This window comes from Dicentrarchus labrax, unplaced genomic scaffold (genome assembly GCF_905237075.1).
Source record: "Dicentrarchus labrax unplaced genomic scaffold, dlabrax2021, whole genome shotgun sequence".
In the NCBI taxonomy this organism is placed as follows: Eukaryota; Metazoa; Chordata; class Actinopteri; family Moronidae; genus Dicentrarchus; species Dicentrarchus labrax.
Genome location: NW_026136704.1, coordinates 185,961 through 208,008, shown reverse-complemented (window position 1 = coordinate 208,008; position 22,048 = coordinate 185,961). Strand labels below are relative to the sequence as shown.

At 46.0% G+C, this 22,048-nt stretch overlaps 1 long non-coding RNA gene and 2 other non-coding genes across 3 annotated transcripts; 1 reads left to right on the top strand and 2 right to left on the bottom strand.

Moving 5' to 3' along the window:
• Positions 1–237: 237 nt before the first annotated feature.
• Positions 238–399, bottom strand: LOC127363227 (U1 spliceosomal RNA). Its single transcript, XR_007884719.1, has one exon. It is a non-coding gene; the product is annotated as a U1 spliceosomal RNA (small nuclear RNA).
• A 455-nt stretch (positions 400–854) lies between these two features.
• Positions 855–1,018, bottom strand: LOC127363284 (U1 spliceosomal RNA). Its single transcript, XR_007884775.1, has one exon. It is a non-coding gene; the product is annotated as a U1 spliceosomal RNA (small nuclear RNA).
• Positions 1,019–2,867: 1,849 nt separating this feature from the next.
• Positions 2,868–3,320, top strand: LOC127362851 (uncharacterized). The gene is made up of 3 exons (XR_007884591.1): positions 2,868–2,888; positions 3,045–3,132; positions 3,218–3,320. It is a non-coding gene; the product is annotated as an uncharacterized LOC127362851 (long non-coding RNA).
• The last annotated feature ends 18,728 nt before the right edge of the window (positions 3,321–22,048 follow it).

The window sequence follows — 22,048 nt, the reverse complement described above, 5'->3', positions numbered from 1 at the left end:
AGCACAGTTCTTACACAGAGGGAAGGACAATTGAAGAGAGGAGTTCAGGCAATGCATTCAGCCCCATGTTAAAAGCCACGCCCAATTTTTCCATGGCGGCAACACTGCCACCTTCTGGACTAAGGGCCAAAGTGAGCAAAGAACCGAACATTTCCACAACCACGGTGCCTCACAAGTAGCCACGGTGAAACGCATGGCAGCCGAGGGCTGTTTTGTCTTTTCTTCCACACAATGATCAGGGGAGAGCGCGAACGCAGTCCCCACTACCAGAAATTATGCAGTCGAGATTCCCACATTTGGGGAATTCGCAGGGGTCAGCACAGCCGGAGTGCAATGGCCGAGCCTCGCCCTGGGTGAACCACCTTCTTGATCATGGTATCTCCCCTGCCAGGTAAGTATGAGTTGGAAGGGTCAGAGAGTGGGTCCCCATTCCCAGACACAGCCCCCCGGCGGACGGTGCCTTCCACGCATAATCCCTCAGTCAGGGGCCTTTAAGCATTAGCCCGCCTCCATCACTCGGCAAGCCCGCTGTCTCTGTCTCGGAGGAACTGGACACAGCCGCACGACTGCGCAAAAGCCTACAACCTAGGCGTGCTTAGCAGTGGAAGAATGTCTGGAGCACAGTTCTTACACAGAGGGAAGGACAATTGAAGAGAGGAGTTCAGGCAATGCATTCAGCCCCATGTTAAAAGCCACGCCCAATTTTTCCATGGCGGCAACACTGCCACCTTCTGGACTAAGGGCCAAAGTGAGCAAAGAACCGAACATTTCCACAACCACGGTGCCTCACAAGTAGCCACGGTGAAACGCATGGCAGCCGAGGGCTGTTTTGTCTTTTTCTTCCACACAATGATCAGGGGAGAGCGCGAACGCAGTCCCCCACTACCAGAAATTATGCAGTCGAGATTCCCACATTTGGGGAATTCGCAGGGGTCAGCACAGCCGGAGTGCAATGGCCGAGCCTCGCCCTGGGTGAACCACCTTCTTGATCATGGTATCTCCCCTGCCAGGTAAGTATGAGTTGGAAGGGTCAGAGAGTGGGTCCCCATTCCCAGACACAGCCCCCGGCGGACGGTGCCTTCCACGCATAATCCCTCAGTCAGAGGCCTTTAAGCATTAGCCCGCCTCCATCACTCGGCAAGCGCGCTGTCTCTGTCTCCGAGGAACTGGACACAGCCGCACGACTGCGCAAAAGCCTACAACCTAGGCGTGCTTAGCAGTGGAAGAATGTCTGGAGCACAGTTCTTACACAGAGGGAAGGACAATTGAAGAGAGGAGTTCAGGCAATGCATTCAGCCCCATGTTAAAAGCCACGCCCAATTTTTCCATGGCGGCAACACTGCCACCTTCTGGACTAAGGGCCAAAGTGAGCAAAGAACCGAACATTTCCACAACCACGGTGCCTCACAAGTAGCCACGGTGAAACGCATGGCAGCCGAGGGCTGTTTTGTCTTTTTCTTCCACACAATGATCAGGGGAGAGCGCGAACGCAGTCCCCCACTACCAGAAATTAATTACTAGTCTACATTCGGTTACTTTATGCAGATTAGTATTTTCCTCCGGCGAGCGTACAGTATTGGTAAGACTGAATTAATAAATTAATGTGTACTCACTGCGCCTCATACGTACATAAATTAATTTATTATAACACTATTTATATTGAGCATTGTCTTTATCAATAGACGGGACGTAGCGTTAATGTTAGCATTAGCGCCTAGTGTAAATAAATATTTATCATGTGTATGTATGTATGTATGTATGTATGTATGTATGTATGTATGTATGTATCAATGACCTGTTGTAACCAATGCTCATTGTTATATTAGTAATTGATAATAACAATAATAATATAATAATAATCAATCTCAATCAATCAATCAATCAATCAATCAATCTTTGTATAGCACCAAATCACAACAAAGTCATCTCAAGGCACATTGAGCAGATCTAGACCATACTCTTCAGGTTTAAATAATATAATAATAATAATAATAATAACAGCAACAACAATAATAACACGTCTGTCTTTGTTGTTGTTTTTGTTGCTTTGCTGTATCTATAAGTGTATTTCAGTATCTCCAGAAGAGAGACGGCGACCCCACCACAGATCAGGGTCGTCAACCCAGCAGCCCCTGCACATCGCCAACAGGCTGCACTGATGGCGACCCTAGAGTCCCGTAGTTATCAGGATAAGAAGGTGGTCTTCCAGGCAACGGCCCTGGCCCACACAGAGAAGCTCCTTCAGGCCGAGGGTATCCCTGTGCCATCCCGTCAGCTGTGCCTGGGAAAGCTGGTGGTGCCATTTGGCCAATACCAAAATGCACCATTCCACTGGCTTGTGGCAAATGATGTGGGCTACATGAAGTAGTAAGCATGTTATATTTAATACCATTGTAGACAATTGCACAAACTGTGGCTATTATTGGTGTTTATTATTCATCTTTTCAAAGTTTAGTTGCTCATTATCACAACTGCAATGATATTGATGTCAGTACTGAGTTGGTGTTTATCCTTACAGTGTGATTGACAAGCACAGGTTAGAGGTAACAAACCCTCAGAGAAAGGGAGAGATTGGGAACCAGTGGGTGAAAGATTACCTCACAGAATATGCAGAGAGCTTCCCACAAGTCTCCAATCTCCTCGAGGCAAACGTCGACAGGTGTATCTACGGCCAGAAAGGGTTCGAGGATCACACCTTTCAGGAGATGTGGGAACTCTACCGGCAGCACCACGCCATAAAGAACAGGCCAGAGGAGTTTAGGGATGAGCAGCGGGAACTTATAAAGAAGGCAAACAGTTCTGTAAGGAGATGGCTTAACACACCAGTGACACACATCACCAGCGCGCAGATGAAAAGATTCAGAAAGTATGTCAACGAGAAAGATCAAGTGAGTACTGGCTTGATTATTTGTTATAAACAGGATTGAAATTGTTCAGATTAGTGACATTTTAAGCACTTGACCTAAATGTGCTTGTTTACTTTTGATAATTAAAAACTGGTACGTCATAACATCTAGATAATTCATTTACCTTTTTTATTCCAGCAACTGCATGCCAGCACCTCCAAGTGTGATCCTTCATCATGGCCAGGTGATGAAGCTGAACTGGTGGCTGCAAGTCAGGCTGTGGAAGGTGAGATACAGAGTTAATACACATCAAATGATTTCAAAAAAATCACAATATAAATAATACTACTTTGTTTGGTCTTATTTTTTAGACTTGCTCAAGACCCCTGTTCAGACTAAACTGCCTGCATCCGCTGTCCGCTCTACTCTGCCTGCTGCTGCTGCTGTCCAGCCAACACTGCCTGCACCCGCTGTCCGCTCTAAACAGCCTGCTGCTGCTGTCCACTCTTCTCTGCCTGCTGCTGCTGCTGCTGCTGCTGCTGCTGCCGTCCGTACTGCACAGTCCACTAGCCAGCCAGCCAGTCATGATCTCCTCTTGGAATCCCCTCTCACTGACTCCCCTGTAAGTGATATTCACTTTATATGCAAAGAATGTTAATTGGTTTAAAATGTTTTGTAACTGCTTGTATATTCTAACATTACTTTGTACACAGCAATAACCAAATGCTTTGTATGTATTATCTGTGTTGCAGGTGGAGCTGGAGGGTTGGGTGCATCTGTGGGAAAACCCCAATGGCATCCCATCTGCCGACATTTCATGGCTTAAAGAGGACACTGAAAGAGGGCTTTTCACCCCCATTCAGATGTATAAGGATGTCAATGGTCTGGTGAAGAGGCGACGGGTGATGAAGTCAGACCGTATGTGGTTTTATCCACCAGAACCTCCCGGCTATGTAAAGGGGGCTATACCCCTGCCACAGCTCTTTTTTCGGAGCCGCGTCTTTGTGTGGCGCCCTGTTGGAGTGTGGAAGTGCTCCCTGAAGTGTCCTCGAGGTGATGAGTGTGAGGGCAGAGGAAAGAATGTGTACCTTTACAAGTCTGGCTACCACACCAGGGTAATACTTATTTCCAGTTAGATTGGTTATTGTTATTTATTATTATGTAGATGAACTGTCACAGAAGGAACACAGTAGAAAATAATATCCTGCTATTCAACATTATGTTACATTGCAGGTACGTCACATCTGCGACGTATCCAGTTGGTACAGCAGGCTGACGGAGGTCCTGTGCTGTGGACCATGCCTCAAAGCAGCCAGGGGCGGCAAAGGTGGCAAAATGGGTCGGTGCATGGCGTGGGATCAATCCATTTTATCCCAACTTAGCGAGGCTCATCAAGCTATGTTCCCTGCCATTCTCACCTCCAAGTGAGTATAGTCAACATATGTGCATTTAACAAACTTTAAAGTCGTCACTCTAATAAACATCAACACAATGATTGTGACTCTACTTACAGGCGTGGCGTGGATAGGAATGTTGTGCGCCTTCTGAGGGACCGGACCGAAGGGAACACCATGGTCAAGGTGTGGCGGCAGATACAGGAGAATCACACTGAGTTGTACTTTCAGCGCAAGGACCTGTACACCACACTCCTCATGACTGTGGCTGAACCCGGAGGTATTGTGTCTGCGCTCGGACACATGTTTCAGCCACCGCCTCCTCCGAGAGAGCTTCCGTCCGCGCGGCTCTTGCGCCACGCCTTCCTGCTGTCAGAGGCTGACAACGTGCAGGATTATTATTAGGAAGCCAGATCCTCTCCACCTTTGGCACTGTGCTGAAAATGGATTCCACCAAGAAAGTATGTAAATCAAAACGTAATGCTATACTCTCTGATGTACTGATGTATTGTTAAGTTTCTGTTTGGTTTTCAATTAAGCAAATGTTCACACAAAATGTTTAAGAAAAAAAAATCCCCTTTCCATATAATCTAACAGATCAAATAATGCAAACTTGACTTTTTAAAAAGGTGGTGAAGAAGCTGTCTGGGGAGGCTAAAGGCTCTGCTGAGTGGTTCACCAGTATTGGAAACGAGCACTCCCAAATAGTTTCATTCGTGCTGACCTGTGAGGAGTCAACAGAGAAGCTGCAACCCATGTGCCACGCGGTCGTGGAGGGGTTCTGGCTGGCAAATCAGCCAGTCCCGAAAATACTGTACGTCGACCGTGGGTGTTGCTCTTCGCGCGTCCCGACAGCGGTGGAGTCTTTGTTCCAGCCGTGGGTGGACAGTGGGATGGTTGTGCGTCTGGACATATTCCACTGGATCCACCGCTTTGACGCAGCCATACGAACAGAGTCACACTCCAAATATGCTGCGTTCAAGTCTGCTCTAGCTGGGGCAGTGCTGGCCTACAACCGCACAGACTTGGACCTGCTCATCAAGGCTGTCAGAGCCAAGGACCCGGCCAGCCTGAAGTCCGTCTCTGACAAGGACATGGTCCAGCTCTATGTTTCCAAGGAGCAGCTCAAACACCACGTGCGGAGAGTCACACTCGGGGCTCAAGAGACATTCCAACTCATCCAGATGGCCATTGAGGAGCTGAAAGGTCCTGCTGGGCTGGATGAGAGTGGAGTGAGCCTCTTCAAAACACCTGGTATTAAAGACAAAAAACAAATGTTTTTACAACATCAATAAAGTAAAGTGAACTAACACACTGCATTGATGTATTGATCTATGTATGTATGTGTGTGTTTTTACAGAGGCCATTGATGAGATGTGGGCAGGGCAGCAGCGACACCTGGAGTGCATTCAGGATCCGCCAGACATGAGTATGTACAGGGTGGCACGCAGCTCAACAATCAACAACGTGGATGTGGCCTACTACAAATGTTTGCGTGGAAGCAATAGCCTGGAAGGATTCCACAAAGTGCTGCCGCACATGATTCCAGGTACACAGGTGTAGTTTGCATAGTACTTGAAACAAATTAAACATGTGACCCTGTCATTATTCAAATACTTATTTTTGTGTTTGTTTGTTTGTGTGTATGTATGTATGTATGTATATATAATACGGATACCATTTTGACTACTGTTTGCAAGCCTAATTCCACTTCTGGGACATGAAATCTTTACTCAGGTCCCCACTGTGCTGCACGGCCTTATCAGGTTTACTTGATAAGTGGCATTGCAAGGTGGAACTCAGACAGGAGCTCAGATGCCGGGTTTGGTGGCAGAGGACGGCACCACAGGACATACTCGTCACCGCTGATTGCCCGCCTCAATGCCCGCTGTCAGCAGCTCTTTGGAGAGGTTGTGGAGGAGAATTTCTGGGCCCCTGCTGATGTTCCCTCCGACGAGCTGCTCGGGTTGGAGTACCTGTTCAGCCAAAGCACGGGGGAATCAGGACCCTTCTCTCTTCAGGGCATCATTAACGATGGGCCTGATCCAGAGGACGAGGTGCTTCAGCCTGGGCAGATGAATCCAGAGGTGGAAGACGAGGCGTACCAGAGCGACGTGGAGGCACAAGATGATGTCTTGGATGCCGCCCTGACGCACATCACTGTCACCAGTGATGAAACTTCCACTGCTCACCCTCCGGCCTTTGTGAGTAACTGTGTGTCTGCTAGAATGAAATACAATGCACAAGCTGTCCCTCACCACCGCGCAGAGGAACAAGGTTCTCGTTGCCTGGAACCAAGTGGAGGAGCATGACAAGCAGCCACAGAAGTTTAATCAGCTGTACAAGACGCACTGGGGCAACACTCTCTACTGCCGTACCAAGAGGGATGATCTGGTTGATGCTGCTGTTGTACAGAAGGTCAAGATGGCCAAGTGCTACGCACCAGCTCAGCAAAACATCAGCGTACACCACAACAGGCTGATGTACACGTTGGTTAAACTATTGTGGCTGCGTGTAAGTCATGGACCTCGCAGCAGTCCAGAAAAGCCCTCCATCTTGAAGGCGTATGAGAGGATCCAGCACCGGATTTTGTTGGATGATCCGGTCTTGTGCAAAGCTGGCATTCCTCTGCCCAAGATAAACGCTAAGACTGTGCGGGACTTCATCCAGCACCAAGAGAGGCTCCTCAACCTACATGCCACCAAACAACCGTCCACCATCTGCAAGACCACCTCCATCTCATCCGTAGCCCTACCTCCAGCACCACACCAGCCAGCGGTCCTCCCTCCACCAGACTACCCCCTGATGGAATATGTGCCAACACCCAGCACAGCAGGGACAAAAGTCCTGAAGGGAAGGACCGACACAACTGTGTCATGGGCCCAGCCTCAACCACCACCTGTGCTACTGCCACCACAGGTGAAAAAAACCCCTGCCACCTCTACCATCAGCAGACCTGTGGCCTCCCTCTCTGCACCTGCAGCAGCCCCAGAGATTGCCGGCCCCTCCACACGGCACATAATACCTGCCAGTCCGACAACCTCCGGGATGATTGCTGCATCGTCTACAGTGGTCCCTCCGACTCCGCCCAGTCCTCCATTCTGGGCGAGAGCAACACAGTACAAACGTAAGATGAGGGAACACCCCACAGAGGTAGGAGGCAAGCTGTCACGGATGCAGAAACTTCCAATCTGTACGCTCTGCAACAGCACAACACAGGGACATAAAAAATATTTAAAAAATACTTTCTGCCCTGTAAAAATGATGTCAACATCTAAACAACTACACAGCAGAGTGTACAGCAGCTACGAACATTTCATGTCTGTTGTTGACAGTTTGGACAAATGAACTGTGAATATGCTGCATTGTACATGTTGTAAATAGTTGCCATACTCTTGATATATTGTAAATAGTTTCCATTTTCATGTACATATTGTAAATAGTTTCCATACTCTTGATATATTGTTAATAGTTTCCATTTTCATGTATATATTGTAAATAGTTGCCATACTCTTGATATATTATTGTAAATAGTTTCCATACTCTTGATATATTGTTAATAGTTTCCATTTTCATGTACATATTGTAAATAGTTGCCATACTCTTGATATATTATTGTAAATAGTTTCCATACTCTTGATATATTGTTAATAGTTTCCATTTTCATGTACATATTGTAAATAGTTGCCATACTCTTGATATATTGTTAATAGTTGCCATTTTCATGTACATGTGCTTTTATAAATTGTAAATAGCCTTCATTTTTACTCATTTAATTCTCTATCCTATTCAATTACATCTTTTAAGTTATCTAAACTGTAGTGTTTTGGTGTAGGTAGAAATTCTACTTGCATGTCATTGGACAAATTGTAAATCATTTCAATTTTCATGTACATGTTCTTTTTATTACATTGTATTCATTATCGTGTTCAGTGATACTTTGTTTACACTGTGGCGCTGTTTTTTTCCCCTCCAAGTGTGTGTCCCTCATTTCATGCAGTTTGTTCAGTAAAGTGTTCAGTAACAATGAGCTGTGGAATATCAATTATTGAATGCAAAATTGGGGGTTTATTTGTTTATAAACAAATAGGGACACATACACAGAGTGCCAGATTACTTACATATAAGGACACGTGCCTACAGCACCATGATAGATACTTTTGCACGTTTAACAACAACAACATTAAATTAGCTTTATTCTCTGCCTCAGAAATATTTAACTACTTTTCATCAGCCTGTCATAACATAATGAATTAAGATAGAAGTAAATGTAAATAAACAGCACTTAGGAAAGGAGATAAAGTATGAATTCAGTGACAAGGATAACGTACATGAATTATGTAGTATTTGCTTATACAAATATACCTAATATGGTGCTTGGAGCATCATTCAATGGCAGCGTCACAATAAATAGCTCATATAAATCTGATAAGGCCAATATCACACATGTGGAATACATGACAATAGTCTCTGCAACATTTGCTTTGAACGGGGGTGAGCTGTTTTGTAGACTCCTCCTGCGGTGTCCTGTATACTCCTTCAAACTCTCCAAGTGTGCCAGCCAGAGCTACAAAAAGGACAGAAGAACAAGAGAGAATTAAACAAAGCTTTCACGTATATAACACACACACACACACACACACACACACACTTAAGTAGGGATGTAATCAGCTTTAACACTGTAACATTTATTGAACATAAATCTAACAATGAAAGCTGTAAAGCCACGAGTTATGTTTCATTAGATTCAAATTTTAGATATCAGAGTTGTCAGATTTCATCCGTCAATCCATCCAAACCAACAATCACATGCGGTATCGACCCTTGCTCGGTAGATGGCGCTGTACCGTTCACACTCCGGACGTGCGGTGTTGTTACACTGCCGGGAGGTGTCGCTGCCGAGTTGGTCGCCGCGACCGTAGACGGGCGTCCAATCGCGTTCTTCGTCGCTTGCACTCCCCTACGCCCCACCCCCGAATTCAGGGGTCAGCACAGCCGGAGTGCAACGGCCAAGTACTTTTTACTCCCAGTCCAAAGTTACAAGATACAGCTTTGAACAGTTTGTGGATAACTCAGCCTCAACAAACCCAGTAACCAGTAAAACTCTATGTAATCTCTTTGCAATCACAACCTTGCACGACATATAATGGCAAAACAACTTCCTGAAATTACTCCGTACAGGAAGCTTGATGCCGTGTTGTTACCCAAACATATTGCTGTCATCACAGAAAAATCCAATCAAAAATTAATCAAATCACAGGGCAATGCCAGTTTAATGTGTTGCTTTGACTAACTCACCACTAACACCTACAGTTGATCTGCAGGCATTGCAGGCAACAGAGAAACTCCAGAGGAGAAAGCTGCACGGAAGAAAGCAGATTGTTTATTCACTAACATAGTGTGGAAAGGGCCATTGGGCAAGCCCTCCCTACCAAAATATCTATTTATCTACTATGCTAGTTTGAAACATGGGAAAGACCATGTGCCAGAGGGGGTATGGGGAGGGAAACACAGAGATACTGATCCACAAAAGGATTCTCTCTGATTTCTTCCATCATTTTACGCTTTCCCCTGCCTTGTGTTTGCAAGAGAGAGAGGGCTGTGGATATCTCTAGGACCACACTTTTCTCAAACACAAGGAAATGCAGCACACTGAATACGAGGGAAAGTAGAGGTCACACTGCTGATACAGTGACGCTAACGAATAACCTGTAGTAATTTTATTTTAAAGGTTATATTCTCTGTATTCACAGACTTTCTCACTGTGGTTACATACGTAACCATCGTTCTATTTCGTTTCTACTGACGGCCAGAGGCGGTGCTTTCAGCACCTGGATGGCTAATATCAACAAAGTCAGGAGGAATTGTTACCTGCCTGTTAGGGATGCTGTGAAGGTGTAGGAAGTTGGAGCCACTGGGTTATGTAGTAAACATTAACCCTGTAGAATCTAGCAAATGTGCAGGTTGAGGCCCATGATGCTGCCGCACAAATGTCTGAGAGGGGCACGCCTCGTAGGACTGCCCATGATGTAGACACTCTCCTAGTGTAGTGCCCCCGAACATGAGAAGGGGTTGGGAAACCACTGCTCCTGTAAGCATGGCCGATGGTCTCAGCTATCCATCTTGACAGCCGCTGTTTGGACAGGGCAAGGCCTCGTCTTGGCCCTGTGTGACAGACAAACAATGCATCTGACTGCCGGATTTGGGTGGTCCACTGAAGATAAATCCTGAGTGCCCTTACGTGGCACAAAAGCTCAGTGCTCAACCCCAGTTCAGACCCCTGATCTTGGGGTTCAAAGGCTGCCAGCCTAAGAGGATTGTTCATGTATGAGGATGGAAAGGTCTTTGGGAGAAATGAGGGGTTCAGCCATAAGGTTACTCCTGTACCCCCCGGATGCCAATGCAGACACTCTCCATTTATGGACAAGGCATGTAGTTCTCCTACCCGCTTTGCAGATGTAATGGCCAAGAGAAAGGCTGTCTTCATGGACAGCCAGCTCAACTCTATACCCCCAGGGGTTCAAATGGGGGTTTGCACAGTGCACCCAAAACAAGGGGCAAGTCCCAGGAGGGCACAGGGTTTCGTCGAGGAGGCCTCAATCTCTGAGCCCCCTTTAGGAAGCAGGTCACCAGAATGTGGGACCCAATAGTCACCCCATCCACTCTATTGTGCATAGATGAGATGGCGGCAATATACACCCTGATTGTGGAGGCTGCGAGGCCTCGATCAAGAAGTGACTGGAGAAAACAGAGTATATCCGGTATGGAGCATTGTGTTGGCTCCTGATTTTGAGCTTGACACCACTTGGCAAAAAGCTTCCACCTATTAGCATAGAGCACATTGGTGGAGGGTGCCCGGGAACTGTGAATAGTCCGCACCACTGCTGGCTCACAGAGACCTAGCCCTTCAGAGGCCATCGTTGCCTGGCAGGCAAAAAGATCCACTTCCGCCTCACCGTATCTGTGCCAGATGGCTTGTACAACCTTTGGGTGAAGTCTCCATTCTCCTAGATGGGGACGCTGGCGGGACAGGAGATCTGCAGCTTCGTTCTGGGCGCCTGGTAAGTACATTGCCCTCAGGCTCAGCAGGCGAGGGTGAGCCCATTGCAAAAGCTGCTGAATCAATCTCATGGACTGACTGGCCTTGGTGCTCCCCTGGTGGTTGATGTGGTAGACTACCGACATATTGTCTGTTCTGACAAATACATGCCTCCCTACCAGCACTGGGAGGAAATGCTTTAGGGCAAGCAGAACCGCATGTAACTCCAACATATTTATGTGTTGCCCTTGCTGCCAAAGATTCCATTGGCCTCAGACTGTCCGACATTTCCATACAACACCCCACCCCTCTAGGGAAGCGTCTGTAGTAACCACTTCTCTGCGGGAATGTATAGATCCTAAAGGGACACCCTGAACGAGATATGTTTCCTTCCTCCATGGTTGTAAATGTCTCAGACAGCTGGCAGTGACCCTGACCAGCTTGTGTCTGTGGTGAATGGGATGTAAACCAAGGCTGTTCACCCAGATTTGTAGGGGTCTCAATGACAGGAGGCCCAGTGGGACCACAGATGAGACTGATGCGAGCATCCCCAGCAGTCTCTGAAACGTTTTGAGAGTCAGGGCTCTGCCTCCCCTGAAGTGCCTGACTTCCTGGCAGATACTGCTGGCCCGTCGCTGAGAGGGAACAGCCTTCATCGCCTGGGAGTCTAGCTGGATACCGAGGAATCCTATCTGCCGACTGGGGACCAGGGAACTCTTTTTGTAATTTACAGTCAGCCCCAACCTGGTTATATGGGATATCAGCAATGCGGACTCTCTGAGGGCGTCTGCCTCTGACTGGGAGCATACAAGCCAGTCGTCCAGGTAAGGGAAAATACGCATTCCCTTGGCTTGGAGTGGAGCTAGTGCCGCCGCTACACACCGGGTGAAAACCCTGGGTGGCAGCGAAATCCCAAATGGGAGTACACGGAACTGATATGCTCTTCCCTCGAACGCGAAACGAAGAAACTGCCTGTAGTGAGGTGCAATGGGGACATGAAAATACGCATCCTTCAGATCGATGGTTGTGAACCAGTCGTGCTGTCGGATGCCCTGTAAGACCTCTATAGTGCGCAACAGGCGCGCTGTGTGTGACGTGCTACGGTAAGCGTACAGACTAATTTCCGGTTTACTTCCTGCTCTGTGTACACTGTTTGGTGCTGTAGCTCTGTCAGTGAACGCTAAATCTAAATTTGTTTTACGCGTTACAGCGGTTATTTACCAGCTTAACAATTAAACGTAGACTAGTTCTACCTAAGCACTCGGAGCTACTCCTTCTTAGCGACTTTTCGCTATTTTCGAAAGTTTTCACTGATGCTAGCTTCATTAGCATTAGCAGTTAGCTATGGCTTCTCCCTCTCCCTCTCCTCTGTCCTGCTCAGTGTGCCAGATGTTTACTTATTCCTCTGCCTCCTTTATTGATAATGGTACGTGTATTAAGTGTAGTTTATTTACCGCGCTGGAGGCGAGGCTTAGTGAGTTAGAGGAACGGCACCACACCACAGAGATATCTTTAGCCGCTATAGTTAGCCAGCCCCCAGTAGCCGGTGCGGTCCGACCGAAGGACTAGTAGCCATCCTCGGGTAGTTCCCCCGGTAGTTCCCGAGCAGCCGGGAAGACAGGGAGGCTGGGTGACTGAGCGAAGGAAGACTAAAACGCAGAAGCCCAAAGTTCACCACCAACCCATTCATGTTTCCAATAAATTTTCCCCACTCAGCTACACACCCGCTGAGGAACCAACTCTGGTTATTGGCAGCTCCATAGTTAGAAACGTGAAGTTAGCGAAGCCAGTGGCCATAGTTAAATGTATCTCTGGGGCCAGAGCGGGCGACATTGAATCATATTTAAAACTGTTGGCTAAAGACCATCAGCTCCATACATTGAGGAGCTCCAAAGGTGCTGGGCAGACCCCAGACGTCTCTCTCACCTTCCGAGTGACTGTAGGGTATTAGCGAACATGGAGGATGCGTCCAGCTACGGCCTAGGCAATATGCCCAATATAGAGCCGGCTGTCGTCAGGAGCTATGACACAGCGGCACGCATGGGACGTATTGGAAACTCTATGTCCCACCTCATCCTAGCCCTGTCGCAGTCGCTACAGGACTCAGATGAGGACCCGTCTATCCAGAGGTTAAGCGATACCTCCCTGCAGGCATTTGCCTACATGAGCAGGGAGCTAGGAAGGCTTATGTCCTCACTAACCCTCGCTTGATGCCAGATATGGCTGGCCCAGTCTCCGCTTTTGGAGCCATGCAGAAGGGCACTCCGTTCCCTTCCGGTTGTTCCAGGGGAACTGTTTTGCCCTGCAGCACAACAGGCTTTGGAGCGTAGTGTACAGGTAACACAAGCGAGACGGCAGTTCGCAAGTCTGCGCCGTGAATACCCCAGTAGACAGAGGCCCTATGTGTCCAGGGTTACAGCAATACCACAGCCAGCCGTCCAGCAGGTGACGCGACAGCCCAGTCCAGTACGGCCCCCTCGCTTTCCACAACGAGGCCAGACCTCTGCCCGTCGCCCCTCTAGGCATCAGAGGGGGCGAGGGGGTAGACAATGATCACGCAGTCGTGGCGGTCGGACATGGGACATGAATGAGTGCAGAAAGAGAGAGGAAGACAGGAGCTCATTAGCTCTATAGCAGCATAACTAAGGGATGGCTCAGGACTCACCTGATCGAGCCCTAACTATAAGCTTTATCAAAGAGGAATGTCTTAAGCCTACTGTTGAATGTGGAGAGGGTGTCTGCCTCCTGAACCACAACTGGAAGCTGGTTCCACAGGAGAGGAGCTTGGTAACTGAAGGCTCTGGCTCCTGTTCTACTTTTAGAGACTATAGGAACCACAAGTAGCCCAGCATTCAGAGAACGTAGTGTTCTAGTGGGGTAATAGGGTACTATGAGCTCTTTAAGATATGAAGGGGCCTGACCATGAAGAGCTTTATAGGTGAGGAGGAGGATTTTAAATTCTATTCTACATTTTACAGGGAGCCAATGCAGAGAAGCTAGTACAGGAGAGATGTGATCTCTTTTTCTAGTTCCTGTCAGTACTCGTGCTGCAGCGTTCTGAATTAATAGGAGCGTTTTAATGGACTTATTGGGGCAACCTGATAATAAAGAGTTGCAGTAATCCAGCCTTGAAGTAACAAATGCATGGATTAGTTTTTCTGCATCTGTCTGTGATAGGATGTGTCTAATTTTTGTAATATTACGTAAATGAAAGAAGGCAGTCCTGGAGGTTTGCTTTATGTGGGAGTTAAATGACAAATCCTGATCAAAGATTCAATTCAATTTTCAATTCAGTTTTATTTGTATAGCGCCAATTCATAACAGAAGTTATCTCAGGACACTTTTCAAATAGAGCAGGTCTAGACCGAACTCTTTAAAACATTATTTACAGAGACCCAACAGTACCACCATGAGCAAGTGTAACCGGTTAGTTTCTGGCGTTGTCTGCGTTGTGTTTTGATGAAGAGGCCCAGACCAGGATATCCTTGGAGGCGATATCCGTTTATTCTGACAAAGGTGTAAATAACAACAATATCCTCCGGTCAATTGTTATCAACGTGAGCTCCTCTCCCAAGGAGTACAACAGCAAAAGGGCAGAGGAAAAAGCGTGAGACACATTTATAGGGGGGACCCACGAAAGTGAACGTCGGGGTACAGAAACTGAGTCTCAAACGTTCCACATATTGACTCAGGAGGCCCGACATGTCAGGTTATAACTATTAAAACAGATTTTGTGTAATTATAATACTACATATTACTGTTGTATATTTGACTCTGTTACACATATTACTGCTGTATAATTGACTCTGTTACACAAGCACTTGGCGACAAGGGCAAGGAAAAACTGCCTGTTAAAAGGCAGAAACCTAGGACAGATCCTCCGGCTCTAGGTGGGTGGTCGTCTGTCTCGACCAGTTGGGGTGAGAGAGAGAGAGAGAGAGAGAGAAAGAGAGAGAGAGAGCGAGAGACAGACAGACAGACAGGTGCACAGCAACAACAGTATTGGCAATGGCAATCTAGCAGGACCATGGCAGGAGGCTCCACCAGGATCGACAAGAACCTGTGAGACAAGAAAGCACAAGAACTCTGGGGAAGAAGTGAAGTTAGTAACATGCATTAATGAAACATGAATGAGTGCAGAAAGAGAGAGGAAGGGAGGAGCTCAGTGCACCATGGGAAATCCCCCGATAGTCTAGGCCTATAGCAGCATGACTAAGGGATGGTTCAGGACTCACCTGAACCATCCCTTAGTTAGAAAATTGAATTGAATCTTTGATCAGGATTTGTCATTTAACTCCCACGTAAAGCAAACCTCCAGGACTGCCTTCTTTCATTTACGTAATATTACAAAAATTAGACACATCCTATCACAGACAGATGCAGAAAAACTAATCCATGCATTTGTTACTTCAAGGCTGGATTACTGCAACTCTTTATTATCAGGTTGCCCCAATAAGTCCATTAAAACGCTCCTATTAATTCAGAACGCTGCAGCACGAGTACTGACAGGAACTAGAAAAAGAGATCACATCTCTCCTGTACTAGCTTCTCTACACTGGCTCCCTGTAAAATGTAGAATAGAATTTAAAATCCTCCTCCTCACCTATAAAGCTCTTCATGGTCAGGCCCCTTCATATCTTAAAGAGCTCATAGTACCCTATTACCCCACTAGAACACTACGTTCTCTGAATGCTGGGCTACTTGTGGTTCCTATAGTCTCTAAAAGTAGAACAGGAGCCAGAGCCTTCAGTTACCAAGCTCCTCTCCTGTGGAACCAGCTTCCAGTTGTGGTTCAGGAGGCAGACACCCTCTCCACATTCAACAGTAGGCTTAAGACATTCCTCTTTGATAAAGCTTATAGTTAGGGCTCGATCAGGTGAGTCCTGAGCCATCCCTTAGTTATGCTGCTATAGAGCTAATGAGTTCCTCTCTTCCTCTCTCTTTCTGCACTCATTCATGTCCCATGTCCGACCGCCACGACTGCGTGATCATTGTCTACCCCCTCGCCCCCTCTGATGCCTAGAGGGGCGACGGGCAGAGGTCTGGCCTCGTTGTGGAAAGCGAGGGGGCCGTACTGGACTGGGCTGTCGCGTCACCTGCTGGACGGCTGGCTGTGGTATTGCTGTAACCCTGGACACATAGGGCCTCTGTCTACTGGGGTATTCATGGCGCAGACTTGCGAACTGCCGTCTCGCTTGTGTTACCTGTACACTACGCTCCAAAGCCTGTTGTGCTGCAGGGCAAAACAGTTCCCCTGGAACAACTGGAAGGGAACGGAGTGCCCTTCTGCATGGCTCCAAAAGCGGAGACTGGGCCAGCCATATCTGGCATCAAGCGAGGGTTAGTGAGGACATAAGCCTTCCTAGCTCCCTGCTCATGTAGGCAAATGCCTGCAGGGAGGTATCGCTTAACCTCTGGATAGACGGGTCCTCATCTGAGTCCTGTAGCGACTGCGACAGGGCTAGGATGAGGTGGGACATAGAGTTTCCAATACGTCCCATGCGTGCCGCTGTGTCATAGCTCCTGACGACAGCCGGCTCTATATTGGGCATATTGCCTAGGCCGTAGCTGGACGCATCCTCCATGTTCGCTAATACCCTACAGTCACTCGGAAGGTGAGAGAGACGTCTGGGGTCTGCCCAGCACCTTTGGAGCTCCTCAATGTATGGAGCTGATGGTGGGACACAGAGAGCTGTTGACTGAGGAGGCGTCGCACTCTGAGGAGTTACTACGACCGGTGCCTTATCTAACCCCAGACGCGCCAGTGCCACCTTTAAAATGGGCCTGACTGATGTCTGGCTGCTCTCTGAGCCTCCCCTTTCACTGTGGCTTGTTTCCTGAGAGCCAGGACGAGAGCAGTGGAAGTCCTGGCCTGCTCCGTCATCACCCTCCTCCTCTACATACTCCTCTTGGCCAAGAGTTAAGCTCTCTGAAGCCCTAGTGGAGAGGACATCGTCCTCCTGGCTTTCAAATTCCGGTGATAATATTGAAGGTGGTGGCGACAGTCGTTGGGCTGTAGTGAGACCGCTACCTGCCCCTGCACCTAATGGCTGTAATTTCTGAAGGAGAGCCTTAATCTGTGCAAATTCAGACGTTAAACTGTCCACCTTTCGTGATAGGGCAACCTTTTTAGGTTTGCCTGTATTAGGGTCTTCACATTTCTCAGTCCTTCGACGCTTGTGAGGACTTGGAGGTGGAGGACTGTCCCTGTGTGGCGGAGGCCGCTGAGCCCCAGTTGTCCTCTCTAGCTGAGCCAGTCTGGCTGACCGCGTGTTGACAATGATGCTAACAATATGATGTAGACAATCCCTTCTATCTTAAGGCAAAATAACTTATTGCTACTATATAGCCTAACGTAGCGCCGTCTGGAGCGAACACACTCCTGTACAGCAATGAATTTCAAGACTGAATATCTCCTTCTCCCATGTAACGTAATATATGCGGAGCGATCGTGAGGTGTGTGTGCACCACGATTGTCAAACTAAGAAGGATTTATTAAACCAGGGGAGTGACAAAAGGTCGCTTCTTAACCCTTTAAGAGCCAAAGTCACAAAATTGCGACAGGACGCGGTACTGAATCAAACAGCTGTTTTCTCCTAATAGAGCTTTATGTCTCCTTCATACTCCCCTCCAATTGGCAGACATCCCGTACTTAGACCTTAGCTCAGAAAAACGTCACGTTTCAATGCAAAATGTTCGAGGAAGTCCCGTCCAAACTGTTGGGTGAGAAACCGCAAATAGTGCACCACGGCGCTATTTATGCTGAAGCGGTATTGCTGGATTTAGGAGTTATTGAGACGAAATAAATGAAAATGACAAGCAAAAAGTTGACGATTATGGAAGTGATGGGTCTCCTATTCGCTGACTCTGATTCTTAAGGGGAAAATCTACCTTTGGGAGATGACGGTCAGTCGTTTAGTGAGCGTGATAGTCACGGTGCGTCTTTGCACCGGCGCTGCCGGGCAGAGCGAGGAAAACACCCAAGCACAAACACTGGGACCAGCGTTAGTGTTCACTCTTTCTACCGCGCCGGTCACAGTGCGTCCATGCGGGGCAGTGGTGCAGCCATCCGATGCAGCAGTGGTGTGCCTGTCCACTTGTTAGGCTATGTGGTGGGGTCTCAATATTGTTCATATTGTCTCTGTACTGTGCCTTGCAATGAGAGGTTCCACACTCTACAAATACTACAAACTTTTATCTGGATAGATGGGCACAGATTAGGCCTCTGCAGCTAAAAGACGCCTACTGTTATTATTATTATCATATTATAATGATGATAATAATAATAATAATAATGAAGAAGAAGAGAATAAAAAAGAAAAGAAAAAGTGTCCTCCAATAGGGGGGGGTGGTAGTGGGTAAAAAAATCATAAAAAACGCCTACTATTTACATGAGTTTTGTGGTGTAGTAATAGTTCTAGTTTACAACTGTTGGCTTACAATTTACTTTTACCTGTTCATTTGATATGTGGACATAACAAATAGACGGAGGGGGGTGAATCTGATGAAATAAGTTCGACTCTCTTTCAAAATATCAGGTATTTCATGGAAATTATATAATCCAATATGGCCGTCGCCATATGACGTCATAATATGCAAATCAGATGGGGAAATTTACTCCCTAGATAAACTTTAGGTCATTCTCAATATTTGTCTCATTTACACTTTGTCTCTATCTCAAACCACTTTCAAGCCAGAGCCTCCTGAAATTTAGATGTCAAAATCTAGTATTTTTAAAAATAAAACCCGGCGCCTAAAGGGTTAATCAACTCAATTACGGGGTGGCTTGGCTCACGAGCACCTGCCGCCAATGCCAACTTTATCTCTCGCTATTAGCGTCTTCACAAAGAAACAAAAGCTGAGCCTAAATGGCCTGCAGCCTAACAGCGCTAACAACTACAATAATAACAATAACGAGTAAATGACACTCACCGCTCCATAAACTTATGAGCACGTACCAAACAACTGAAATAGTCTCCGATGACTCACTGGGAGAATTTGAACAAACGCATTTAAAGCGAGACCACTACTGCGTTCTGTAACAAGAAAAGAAAAATGCGGGAGGGAATCTCCACCGTATCTTCGCCTACCTCTCTCTTTGGCTGCTTGATACAAGGTTATTTAACCAAGAGGTAACTCTTATGCTCTTTGACACAGCTTCAGGAACGCCATGAACACCGACACAGCTGACTATAGGTTGGCCATGCGGCGTGGCCGTAACACAATGTTAACTCTTTTCTAAAAAAATCAGTCTTACCTTATGTAATGAGTGCAATCGTTTTAAGGTGGCTAGTCGCAATCTTTTGGAGGGCGTAAATTCACAGCTGCAACCCGTTTGGGTAACAAGACTTCCAGCAACGCCAAAATCTGTTTGAAAACTCGAAAACCTGCTTACCAACGCAAGAAGATGCAAGAGGTCACTTCCTGGGTGGGCCTGCCTTTTGTGCCGGGGCACAGGGCATACGTCACCCAGGTCAGAGGTGACTCGACCTGCACAAACGTGCGATGGATATCCAGGTGCTGAAAGCACCGCCTCTGGCGGTCAGTAGAAACAAAATAGAACTGGAGGATTAAGGAGTGAAGCTGTGTGTGCTGCATTTGAGAGTCCACACTGTAGACTGGAGACTCTGAGCTCAGTTCATGTGTTTTCTCTCTGTATATCTACCAAATATAACAGGGGTCTTTTGCTTTCTGGGTTTGGCTTTAAAAGGTTGCACAGATTTCTCCATTTACTGATATTATTGTTGTTGTTATTATTAATATTATTATTATCCATCATTGTGGCTGTTGTTGTCTTCATCATCATTCATCGTCTTTTTGAAAGAACCTCCACATTAGACCTATTGTAACTGTGCTTTTTATTGTTTCCATTCAAAGTGACACAACATGGACATTTAATAACAGATAACAGACTCTGCTGCTGCTCTGTCCGTCTACAGTCTCTGCAGACACACTCAGACACTTTCTCCACCTGGACCTGGAACCTGGAACCTGGACTACAGATTAACACTGTTTATGACAACATAACTGTACATTTAAATTGCACACAGGTTAAATGACTGTGAACAAGTATAAAGTATTTAGTTTTCTCTGGATTTCTTTGTGTCACACCTCTACAAATAAACAGATTCAAAATCAGATCACATGTCAAAGTATCCTTGAGAAAGATAATGAACCCCAAATTGCTCCAGATGCCGCGCATCAGTGTGTGAATGTGTATGAATGAGTTAGTTTCTGTTTGATGGACTTTGCCATCACTGAGTGAATGTGTGTGAAAGGGTGAATGTGGCATGTAGTGTAAAAGTGTGAGTGGTTGGCAAATTAGAAAGGCGCTATACAAATACAGGTCCATTAACCATGTGAATAATACAACAGAGCTCAACAGTGAGGTTCTGGCAGTAAAAATGCCATTCATATTGTGAATGGAGGAATTTGATTATCAGCCATAATGTCGTAACCTTCCAATGTAGAATTACTGCGAGCTGTGAGATTGTGAAACTATGGTATATATAACTTAAATGTATTTATATACCATCTTTCATAGAAACATGCAGCCCAAGGTCCAGCTTACACTCTAAAAAGTAACTCAGTGGCCCTGCACCACTTAATTAAATGCATGATTGCAAGTTAAAAATTCTAATATATTGATTTAGATCGACCTTGAGTTGAGTTGTGTTGATATAATAATGTTGATAATTTCGTCAACTTAATATTGTGCATAATTTAAACTAACATTTCTGCGTTAATTGCATCAAAACAAAAGTCAAGTTGTAATAACTTAATAAAATTTGCTTGATAACTTAATTTTTCTCCACCTTGAGTTCAGCATTTCAAGTCCCCTCCCTTACCCACCCACCTATCACATGCATGGACAATCAATTCAGACAGTTAAGACCTGTAGGCTGAGCAAATACAATATACAAAGGACATTTTAGAGGTGAGATTATTTGCAAATAAATTCTTCCAAGAATTTGGGCATATTCTCAATTGTGATTTGACCAGCAGTGGACTTGTGAAGGTTAGGCTACATTGGTTAATACAGTTAATGGTATTTTTTGTACTAATAAACACAGTTAAGGCTAGTCATATTTAGCAGCGTAGTTTAGCCATTTTACTCTTCAGTGTAGCATAGCAGTGGATAAGAATGCTAAAGTTTTATTTGGCAAATTGGTTAAGCTTGAGAGAGCTTTTTATTTGAGCCATGGAGAGGAAAAGCATGATACTTCTTATGTGTTTAACTGTAAACTACATTGCTGTTTGTATTTATCAAACTGGATAAAATATAATGCTTTAGCAGGGTACTTGACTGGCCCATCTTATTGCCTGGTCTTTGGTTCCAAGTTGCCCCTATGGAGAGCGACTACTTAATTATTTTGTAGATTTGGTTTGCAATTAATTCCTCTTGACAAAAATATAAAAACAACAAACCACTCAGACAAACATGATACAAACATGATAAATGATAAACCATAAAGGATAAAGATTAAAGATAAAAGTGCTCCAGGATCAGTAAATAAGGATTTACACATAAAGATCAATGAATAACCACTGGAATAAACATAAATAATAAAAAGTTGGTTAATGTAAATGACAGCTGCTGGAACGAAGCTGCTTTTATTACACTTTCTTCTACATTTTGGGACTATAAACCTGACTATAATCTATAAACTATAATCCAGAAAGAAGAAGCAAATCAAATCAAAGCTCAAAGGACTGAACATATAAACAACAGAGACATAAAGTGAAGGACTGAAACAAGGATCTGAATA